Here is an 11,670-nt window from a genome sequence, read left to right as displayed (position 1 = left end):
CAGGTTGTCGTGAGCTGAGCAATAAACCTGCTAATGTAATTTAACCTTCCAAGTAGGCTCATTACCTCTGTTTTGTTTTTTGGCAGCGGTAACTCTTGAATGGTTTTAATCTTCGATAGGTCCAACTCAATACCGCATAGATTGACCATGAATCCTAGCAGTTTCCCAGACGGGACACCAAATGCACATTTTGCTGGATTGAGCTTGAGGTTGTACCTGTGGAGCCTTTGTAAAAACTTCCTCAGGTCCTTGACATGGTCAGACTGCTTCTTTGAGTTTATAATCACATTATCTACATAAACCTCGATCTCCCTATGTATCATGTCATGAAATATGGTGGTCATCACCCTCATGTAAGTTGCCCCAACATTTTTCAAACCAAATGGCATTACCCGATAACAGTATGTTCCCCATGGCATGGTGAATGCTGTGTTTTCTGCATCTTCCTCATCTATCAAGATCTGGTGATATCCCGTGTAACAGTCCACAAAAGACCCAATCTCATGCTTGGCACAATTATCAATCAGAATGTGAATGTTCGGCAATGGAAAATCATCCTTTGGGCTTGTTTTATTAAGAGCACGGTAATCAACATATACCCTGGTCTTACCATCCTTCTTTGGTACTGGCACAATATTAGCTAACCAAGTGGGATATCTCGTGACCCGAATGACCTTTGCAGTAAGTTGCTTTGTGATTTCTTCTTTGATCTTCACACTCATATCAGTCTTGAACTTTTGCAACTTTTGCTTGACAGAAGGGAATGCTGGATTAGTTGACAATTTATGAACTACCAGATTAGTGCTCAGGCCCGGCATATCGTCATATGACCATGCAAAGACATCTTTGTACTCAAACAGTGTTTTAATTATTTCCTCTTTAACTTGCGGTTCTAAATGCACACTTATCTTGGTTTCCCTAACATCATCATGATCCCCTAAATTGATTGCTTCAGTTTCACTCAAACTAGACTTTGGTTTTTCTTCAAATTGTTTTAGCTCTTTACTGATTTCCTCAAATGCTGTTTCTTCACCATATTCTATTTCATCATCATATTCTACTTCTTGGATTGTTATTTCAGAATTATATTGGCTGTTAAGACTCGGCTAAAAATTCTTCATGCATGTCACATCATTGCAACCAGCATAAAAAGAACTGTACAAAAGAAAAAGAGCAAAATAAAACACTATTAAGAATAACGGAAAACGAAAAATTGCATTTCATTGAAAATAAAAGGATAGAAGGGTTTTAACATCAAAATAAGCAAAAACTAAAAATCTGGATTACAACCCTGGAATAACCCAGATAACAGAAAGGAAAACAAAGCAAACTACCAAAACTCCTTCCTGGTGAGGAGAGAAGTAGCTTCCCAATTGCTAAGCTTCATGTTTGGGCCAACGAGCTGCACATCTGCTTTACTAGAGCCTTCACCAACTTCTACCATATTGACCTCTTCAAACAGACTTTGGAACCTCTTGATCAGCTCTTCATCAACATCGACCACAGGTTTTGGGATTGAGGAGGTTGGAGGTTTTTCGGCCCCTAGCTTGACAAAAGATTTAGAGATGTGTGGGACGGGCTTGGGGAGCGACCATACCTTCTATTTCAAAATTTTAACCCTTTTCACGTCCTTCTCTGTGGGCATGAATCCCAAGCCAAACATACCAGGATTCCCACTGGGATGCACTGGATGCACAATACCCTACAGAGATGAGCCCAAACCCTTGCCCAGCACAAAACCATTCTTCAACACTTCATTCGTGACCATGACAGGCGCGGAGCATAGCTTAGGGACCGGAATGTATTTTCCTTCAGGAATTTTCTCAACAGACACTGTTTTGAAAGTCTGATAGACCCAAGGTCCCTTATCATCTTCAGCCTCGATGAACGGAACAATTGTATCATTACAAGCTGACAATTCCTCGTCACCGTGCACAACTATTTCTTGCCTGTCCCATTCAAATTTTACCATTTGGTGCAGAGAAGACGGGACTGCCTTAGCAGCATGTATCTAGGGAGGCCCAACAATAGATTATAGGAAACAACCACATCTAACACTTTGAATTCCATGGTGAACTCAACTGCCCTATCGATAATTCAAGCATTATATCTCCAACAGAATCTTTACCTCCCCCATCAAAGCCTCGAACACACACGGTGTTCAAGTGGATTCTTTCGGTGTCAATCTTCAATTTTTGCAAAGTAGACAAGGGACAAATATTCGCACTAGAGCCATTGTCAACCAAAACCCTTGAGATAACAGAATCTTCGCACTTCACCGTGAGATAAAGAGCTTGGTTGTGTTCTGTACCCTCCATAGGAAGTTCATCATCTGAGAAAGTGATCCTGTTTACTTCAAAGATCTTGCTAGCTATCTTTTCCAAATGATTCACTGTGATCTTATCAGGAACATGTGCCTCATTCAAAATTTTCATCAAGATCCTGCGGTGTTCATCTGAATGTATCAGCAAAGACAAAAGAGAAATCTGAGCTGGTGTTTTTCTTAACTGCTCCACGATGGACTAATCCTGCACTTTCATCTTTTTCAGGAACTCCTCAGCCTCTTCCTCGATGACCGAGTTCTTTACTGGCATTTGGCTATCCTTGAATGGCTTGGCTTTCCTTAATTCTTCTGGGGTGAAACATCACCCAGAACGATTCAATCCTCCAGTTTCATTAACTTCTTCCTCTATTTCTTTTCCTTTGTATGTCACTATCACTTGTTTATAATTCCACGAAACAGCCTTGGCATCCACCACTAGCAGCTGGTTTTCTGGTTTTATGATGATAGGGGTAATAAGAGCCCCCTTCACAACTATGACAGGCTTACTTCGGATCCCTGGTACTACCACTTTTGAACTTTCCAGACTTGCCCTGATATCTTTCGACAGCCCTTTCACGACCAACACTGGTGGTTTCGAATTGAGTGATCTCGTCTTTTCTGTCACCCCTTCAACTGTCAAGGGCATTGCTTTGGTAGAGTCTGGAGCTTTAACCAAATTGCTTTCACTGGACCGAATCATCATGACGGACTTAGAAGACTTCTTGGGCTCCCCATCCTTGTGAACTATTTCAATCATGTGCGTCTCTGCATGGGCTGGCAAAGGGTTTTGGTTGATGTTTGGTGCGTCTGGGCTTTGGACTACAATTTGGTTTGTATCAATGAGCTCCTGGATTGCCCGTTTCAAATGACAACACTTCTCTATGTCATGCCCTGGAGCATCAGAACAATAGGCGCATCTTAGGGAATAAGCGAGGTTCTTTGGAGGGGGATTTGGTATCTTTGACTCAATCGGCCTCAAGACATCCAACTGCCTTAACCTTTAAAACAGATTAGCATAGGATTCTCCAAGCGGGGTAAAAGTTTGTTTCTGATGTTACCTCTCTCTTATATACTCTGGCCTTGACCGAAAATTTGAACCAGTGGGGTTTTGATAGGGTTGTAGGGGTGGATAGGTATTTTGTGGAGTTGGGTATATATTCTGCGGAGCTGGAGCATGCCATTGTGGGTAAGGAGGGGGTTGAGCATATGACTGTGCATGGTGAACAAGGTATTGGGATGGCCTGGCTGAGTATTGGGGGTTTTGCGGGGAAAAGTAATGCTGAGATGGATTATATGGAGCTTGGGCGCAGGTTTGAGGTCGGGGTCAAGGATGGGTGTATTTATGAGGTGAACCCCTCTGGCCATGCCATGATCCGGAGACAACCATAGCGATATCTTCCTTCTTTTTCTTGCCTAGCAAACTTCCGGTACCACTCTGGATTGCCTGGGTGGTTGCTTTTATAGCAGAATAGCTCAAGATCTTACTCGACTTGAGCCCCTCTTCCACCATTTCTCCCATCTTCACCACGTCATTGAAAGACTTACCAATGGCTGAGATCAAGTGGCCATAGTAAGTGGGCTCCAGGGCTTGAAGAAAGTATTTAACCATCTCGTCTTCTTCCATCAGAAGATTAACTCATGCAGCTTGCTCCTTCCATCGGAACCCATATTCTCTAAAGTTTTCACTGGTTTCTTTTCCACCTTGGTCAAAGATAGGCGGTCTGGAACAATGTCTATATTGTACTGAAAGTGTCGGGCGAAGGCCTGAGCCATATCATCCCAGGTGTACCACCTGTAGCGTCCTGGCGGGTGTACCATTCTAAAGCTGCTCCGCTCAGACTTTGGCTGAAGTATGCCATTAGTAATTCGTCTTTTCCCCCGGTGCCTCTCATTTTACTGCAATAACCCCTCAGATGAGCTACAGGATCCCCATGGCCGTCATACAAGTCAAACTTGGGCATCTTGAACCCGGCAGGCAGTTGGACATCGGGGAACAAACACAAATCCTTATAGGCCACACTCACCTGGTTTCCCAACCCTTGCATATTTCTCAATGATTGCTTCAGACTTTGTACCTTCATAAACATCTCTTCTTGCTCTGCGTTCTTGGGTGGTTTGTCAGTTTTAACATGAGGCTCAAATTGGAGAGTGTAAGAGTAAGGATCTGGGACTTTGAAGGTGGGATCCAGTGCATAGTAGTGGGCATTTGGAGCGGGGAATGCGGGCTTACTAGAGGATCGGTGGAGGGTAGCTTGTGGAGGGGGTACAAAAATAGGAGCAGATGTCGGAGCAAGGTACGAGATTATTTTGGCTGGCGGAGCATAAATAGTTTGGGCTGAAGTGTCGGGGTAGTTGTAGTAAGGGGTAAAGTCGGGTGCTTGTTGTGGGGAAAGATCAATGGTATTGGGCATCTGGGATTGAGAGAGTGGTGGAATGGAAGCAGGTTTTTCTGTGTAGTTGGTGGGTAACGAGGGTGGAGGGTGTCCCTTAATCCAGGCCTGATACATTTCCGCCATCTGATGCTTCAACTTTTGGACCTCCTCTTGCAGTTCCGATTCCGACTCAACTATCTCCCTTGGCGGGTCTACAACTCCAGTGTCTGCTTCCTTGCTAGTCATGACTGTTTGACACTTTGATCGGGTGTTGTATGGATGACTTGCCAGGATGCCAACAAACTAACCACCTTCCTTAATTTAAATAAAGATAACATAGGACAACAACACAAAACCACCATGTTAGCGTTAGGGCATTTATCATATGATAATATCACATTACGTGCAATGCACCTAGCAATAATTAACAGTTCTAAAATGGCTTTGAGGGTCGCAGGGTCATATGGCATCATCCCAATTTGCTCATTTCGATCTTCCTTCTCTTCTCTTTTCCAAGACCTCTTATCGTTTTTTGGGATTTTTCATTTAAAAACGTTTCGATATTAAAATACAATGGGAAGTACGATAATGAGAAACATGACAGACTCGACTACACTATGACAGACTCTGACACTACCTAAAGGACTCATTACTCCTAGACAAGACACGAAAGTAAAGGACAACATAAGACAATCTCAAAACATCTAAATAGAATGACTCCTCAAACTGCTCCTGAATGCGACGGTCCTGGCTGGGACGGGTCCGATGAAGATCCGGATGGCCCCGTCAATCCTGTCAAATCTAAGCTCTATATTATACCCTGCAAGGACACCTCGAAGCTAGGAATGAGAATCCTGGAATGCGCGCCTGCATCTGGAAGGCTGACTCTAGTAAGGTACTCACGATGTTGTCCCATGTTCTCTACTAACCCTGCCAACTGTGATCTCAGTAACTGAAGTGTAGCTCGAACCCCAACCCTTTCTGCTGCATGGGCCTCCTCTTCCTGGGTAAATCGATCCATCAACTATCTAAGCAATATCCGTGAGGTGGCCTCCTCGTCAAATACTCCTCTAACACGTCGTGGCAATGGCCTGCTACTCCCCACCCCCCTCGCTGAGTAGACTGTAGCCATATGAAGTACTTATGGGTATACCCAGGTGAATATGGGTCAGCAGCTAAAGTATCCCTACCCATCTTCATTGCATGACGCCAATAGGTCTGGATGTCGACCTTCCTATGCGGCATAGTGTCAAATTCCCTAATGAAGTCACGAGAATCAGGAATGTAGGGGACTTCTTGCCGCCTCCCTAACTGACGCATCACTCTAGCAGGGGTATATGGTCTAGTACACCAAAGTCCAATCAGTACCAAGAAGTCTTTCACGCGAGATCCTGCTAAGATCACGTCCAAATCAATCCATAGGTATGACCACAAAATCTTCTCTTCAGTCAAGGATCCTAAATAATCAACCCAATCCTGAACTCCGAGTGGTAAGGCAAACTTATCGAACGTCATCCTATGCTCGATGCACTTCACTTGATCTCTCAGACAACAGTCAATCACATCTTTTTCAAACATGGTGGCGGGATGTAAGTGTTCCATCATCCGCAGCTGTAGCAATAAGTTGCTTCCCTCAAAGAACCTCTCACCTTCTCGAATCCTGGTCAAAGCACGATAGATCTCTGCCAAAATTGTCGGAACCACGGTGACCTTACTACTATGTTTATCATGGAAGAGTGCAAAGGCTATTGACCCCAGACGCGTGCTAATATGTCTACCCTTCAAAGGAAATACCAGGAGACCTAACAATGCAATAGCGAAGACCATCGGACGCCTCTTCTTCGAAGAATCATATGATATGGAAAACTCATCTACGAAGGTCTCATACCCCGTAGGACGAGCTAACCTCTCAAATAAAAAGTCCAAAGGTACCCAAGATTGATCTAGACATCCCATGTTAGTTTCAAAATCCATCCCTGTGATCTAAGGAACTTGGTGCTTGAATGAGCCCTTGTGTAAATCAAATCCTTGTCTAGATATGGCAGACGAGTTAACCCGGCTATCTCAGCTAAGGTGGGTATCATCTCAAGATTCCCAAACTTGAATAACATTCCCTGTGGGTCCCAAAATTTCAACATTGCTTCTACAAGGTCGGGACGGAGAGTGATGTCCATCAAAGAAATAAAAGCCCCTAATTTACCCATCAAATCATGTTGCTCCAGTAATGTGAACATGTTCCACCATTTTACTAGCCTTCTTGGGACTTTGACCACCATTGATACTCTATCATTGGTGAGTGGATCCATACCTGAATGGGAAAAACATGGTTAATGAATCAAGACATTATGTGACACCACGACAATGCCTAGGAGACGGTTGGGCTATTTCTGCAAAATGTCCTAAAGGGCTAACAGTGGCTAAAAATGCAAACTCAAGAAAGGTGACCTCAAAGACATGGGAATACCTCACTAAAGCTTATATGAATTCTAACTCTTAATAATCATGGCCAAAAAATTAATTTGCAGAAATGACCCATTTTGCATAAATGACCGATATGGCCAAAAGTGGCTAAAGATGCAAACTTGAAAAGGACGGACCTTAAAATAATATGACACCTGGTTGTGGACTCAAGATCCTAAGACATCGGTTATTGAACCATCTTTGCGCAAATGACCCAAATTTGCAAGAATGGCCGATGTGGCCGAAAGTGGCTAGAAATGCAAGATATGGCTAAGACCCCGCAAAGTCAAGAACCTAAAATACTAGGAAGACCGGACCCTATGTGGGTTGCCTACGTATCCCGTCCCGAAAGACGAGAATCAGGTTCACGTAGTTCGGGAAGATCAGACATGGAGGAAAGCTTAAAAAAATGCAACTAATTTGGGAAATTCATTTTTTGTCCTTTTGAGAAATGGTGAAAAATGTAAAATCTTTTTCTCCCTTTTTTTTGAATTTTTTGGAAAATGATAAAAGATGTAAAATCTTTTTGGATTTTCTTTTTCTCCTTTTTTTTGAATTTTTTTTTTTTGGAAAATAATGGAAAAGTGTAAAATCTTTTTTTTGGATTCTCTATTTCATTTTTTGGAAAATAATGGGGAAAGTGTAAAATCATTTTGGATTTTCATTTTCATTTTTAGAAAATAATGGGAAAGTGTAAAATCACCTACTTCATTTTATATTTCACCCTCAAATATCCTTGGTCCGTCAAATGGCCCTTTTACCCCTAAAGAGATGCAACATGTAGCACATAGGGATGATTAAATGTCTTTTTGGGCCATAAGCCCATTTTGACATAGTTTGGGTAGGCCTCCTACCACGGGACACGGTGCCTGGGACCGAACCCTGCTAGGTTTGAATGATATGATTCACATAATTATGACCTAAAGGCTGACCTACGGTTGGGGTTCACTAGACAAGGCAATTCGGGGCGGCACGTGGTCGATGGCGGCTGCTCTAGCTGTCCGCCCACTCCACGCTCCCACGCCACCCCATTAAAGACACGGGTGACTTACAAAAAGGTTGTGTACGCTCAAACGTACTTCGGAAGACTGGTTGCAGAAAGAAGACCCGGGGTTATGCAAATGATGACAATTTATAAAGCAGTAACACATAAGGGAAAAAATATAAACAAATAAGCAACTAGCAAATAAAACGACATAAACAAAATAAAAATCAAATGAAGCAAACAAAACACATAAAAACCTCAACCGAAAATCCTAAAAAGCCAACAAGATCAAGTACTAGCTCGAACCTGCAACTCCCCAGCAGAGTCGCCAGAGATGTCACACTCCTTTTTTTTACCAAACCTCACTAAACCCTCTTAAATTAATAAAAAGATTTAGTAAAGCTTGAAAAGGGATTTATAATTAAAAAGTGACAAAATGTCATCAGAAGGAATAACTCAGAGTCGCCACCTGACATTTGATTTCGGTGTGTCAGATCACCGTTTTTTTTTTCTAAAAATAATTTTTCCTTTCAAAACACTTAAGACTCCAAAACTAAGTCTGCACCAGAGATTCGGGTAAGGGGGCTCATTTGGCTCGGGAAGTAGGTGTTAGGCACTCCCCAAGTCCCGTAACTAGTATGGTTGCGTACTTGATCTAGTCGGCTTTTAAAATATTCAATTGAGGTAGAAAACACAAAAAAAAGGAAAATAAACACACAAGAGGTTCGAGGTCATCCCCACCTAAATAAAAGAAAAGGAAAAATTAAAATAAAATAAAAATACTATAAGTTTCTACTTTTGGCCTCCATTTACATTCACTTTGAGGCATACCCCTGAATAAAATATATGCAAATCCTTCGGGACATTCCCTGGATAAATTTAACTAAGGGAAACGACCTCTCGCCTCGCAATTATCAGAAGTCCTAAGCTTGCCTACCCAATGTGGTCGGCCTAACATGCTCAAAACGAGAATAAGTAAATAAGAGAAAAACTAAAAGAAATTCAACTCTGGGTCGTGTTCTATGTATTTAAACCAAGCCCAATTCCTAAAACATGCAAGCAAATTTTAATCACTAATGGGCTGCCCCGCCCCCCTCCCCCCCCCCTTGATTCCCACATCCCCAACAACATCCAAAGCAATTAGAGAAACAAGAATATAAGAAAAAGCTAGTAAAATTAAAGGTGAATTTGAGCCATGGGAAGTGCCATTAAAAGATGTATTACCTCTTAATCCTTAGTTAATCTTTCACTCTGTTAGGTCCCAAAACTAGGTATGAAGACTAAATACATGATTCAACAGGCTTACTTACCTTAAACTATTCTCCACATAACTCGATATAAATATTTTAATATGCATCAAATTACTCCAACCAATTAGTATAACAATCTTCTTAAGACTAAAAGAAAAGTTTTGAAATCAGATGTAGCTAACGAAACCAACATTCAAAGAATGTCTCGATTCTCATAGAGCTTCACTTTTGAACCACCTATCCATTTATCTTAAACAAAACTGCGAAAGATATTATTCTAATTTTTTTTAAAAACTAAGAAAAACTTTCTTTGAGGAGGATCTTAAAAAAAAATCAGAAATATACTTCAAAGCACCTAAATAAATTAAGGATCCGAAAAGAATCAGTTGCCATCCATTTTCAGTAATATCAGAAGATATCAATCTAATGTAGAGGTTTAAGGCCAAAATTAATATTTGGAATCGGACCCAAATTCCTAACGAAGATATGGATCCACACGTTGGGGTCGAAACGTGGAAAAAACTCAACAATATGCAGAATACTCAAGCATGATCCTAATGAACTCAAAATAACTTTTAAAATTAATACTAGTATCTAAGCATCTCCGGGCAAGAAATCAACATCCATTCATAGTTCATATAACTCAAACTCATCCTAAAATAGCTCCTCTAATGCTCAGATTTAAAACACTAATAGCAAGTAAATAAAAGAGGGGAGGGACGGACCTGAAATTAGCTCTTGATTAATCAAAGTTCCGGCAATTACAGAGAAGTTAATAAGTCGCACCTGGAATCAAACTCGAAGCAGCAATGAAAATTGATTGAAACCACGAACCGAACCTCGAGCCCGATAGCTTGAAACTCTCACTCGGACACCTCAAGCAATCTCCATGTTTGCAGATCAAAAATTCAAAGTTGAAATTCCGAAATAGAAAAACAGTAAAGAGATATGTATAATTTTTTTTGTGCTATTTTTTCTGGAAATTTGCAAAGAAACGAAAAAGACTTGAAGAATTTCTAAACTCTCGTTTTCCTTTCTTCCTCCTCTCCCAGACTGACCCCCTCCACTATCTCTCCCTCTTTTTTGTTATTTATCTATCCTTTTTTGCTTGGAGAGGAAGTCTCCAAAAATCAGAAAAAGACGTGTGGTCCCCACTAATAAAAATGTCGTATATTTGTGCTCTCCTTGATTATAAAAGAAACAAATTTAAAAATGATGTGGCATATTCTAGAAGGTAAAAGAAGAAATAAAATAAGGCAAATATAAAAATACTAGATGTAATTCACTAGTAAAATCACGTACTAACATTTTAAACTGTTATTTTCCTATCTTTACTTTAGCTTTTGCCTTTTCATTCTTTTCCTTTTCTTTTTCACGTCTTCTTTATTATTATTATTATTTTCTTTCTTTCTTTCTTTTTTCTTCTAAGATTGAATTAAAAATAGCATTATAAATATACTAGTATATTTAAGATAACACAAATATTAACAGAAAACAAAAAATTACTATATTAATGAAACTTAAATACTACTCAATATATACTAGAACCTACAACTTTAAAATTAAACTAAGTAAATATTTTATTTTATTTGAAATTTTTCTTCTTATCTTTTTATAAAAATAAATAGATAAAATACCAATAAGCTAAAATATTTTTTTTTTTGTAGTTTTCATTTTAAGAGAAAATAAAGCTAAAGGTCAAAAATAGGCAAATTAACAATATTAAAACTACTAGAAATATCTAAGCACTGAAATAGTATAAATTTCCAGGAATGGTCAAAATTATATGTCTACAGTGAGTATGTTTATTAGAATTAAAGATTGGGTCTTTTCATTGGATTTGAATAAAATTAAGAATGTTGATTTAGCTGAAGCTGAAACTCGGTACATAGTTGTGGTGTCAATTGTCTTAAGATTGAGCTTTCACTAGAGCTAAATAATACTAAAAACAACATTAAGAAAATTAAAAAAAAAAAAAGAATGAGTATTTTACTAGAATATGAGGAGATAATTCTTGGGTAATCAGTTGTCAACTAATAAACTTAAAATATCATAGATACACTTTTCTATATTGGCTTTGTTACCGTTCCAATAAAAAAAGGTTACTATTTTGGCTGAATGTTCGAGTGACGTTGCTTATTTGGTCCTTTATTCGGTTAGTCTGCATTTGCTGGATATAGCTTCTATTTCTAAAGAGTCCATATTGGTTTGGTAGGGGATCATATTGTGATATATTATAAGACTTCATATATGGCTTGCTTCTTTCACCATTCGTCAAGT

Source organism: Nicotiana sylvestris, chromosome 7, assembly GCF_000393655.2.
Source record: "Nicotiana sylvestris chromosome 7, ASM39365v2, whole genome shotgun sequence".
Taxonomy (NCBI): Eukaryota; Viridiplantae; Streptophyta; class Magnoliopsida; order Solanales; family Solanaceae; genus Nicotiana; species Nicotiana sylvestris.
Note: the sequence above shows the minus strand (reverse complement) of the source record.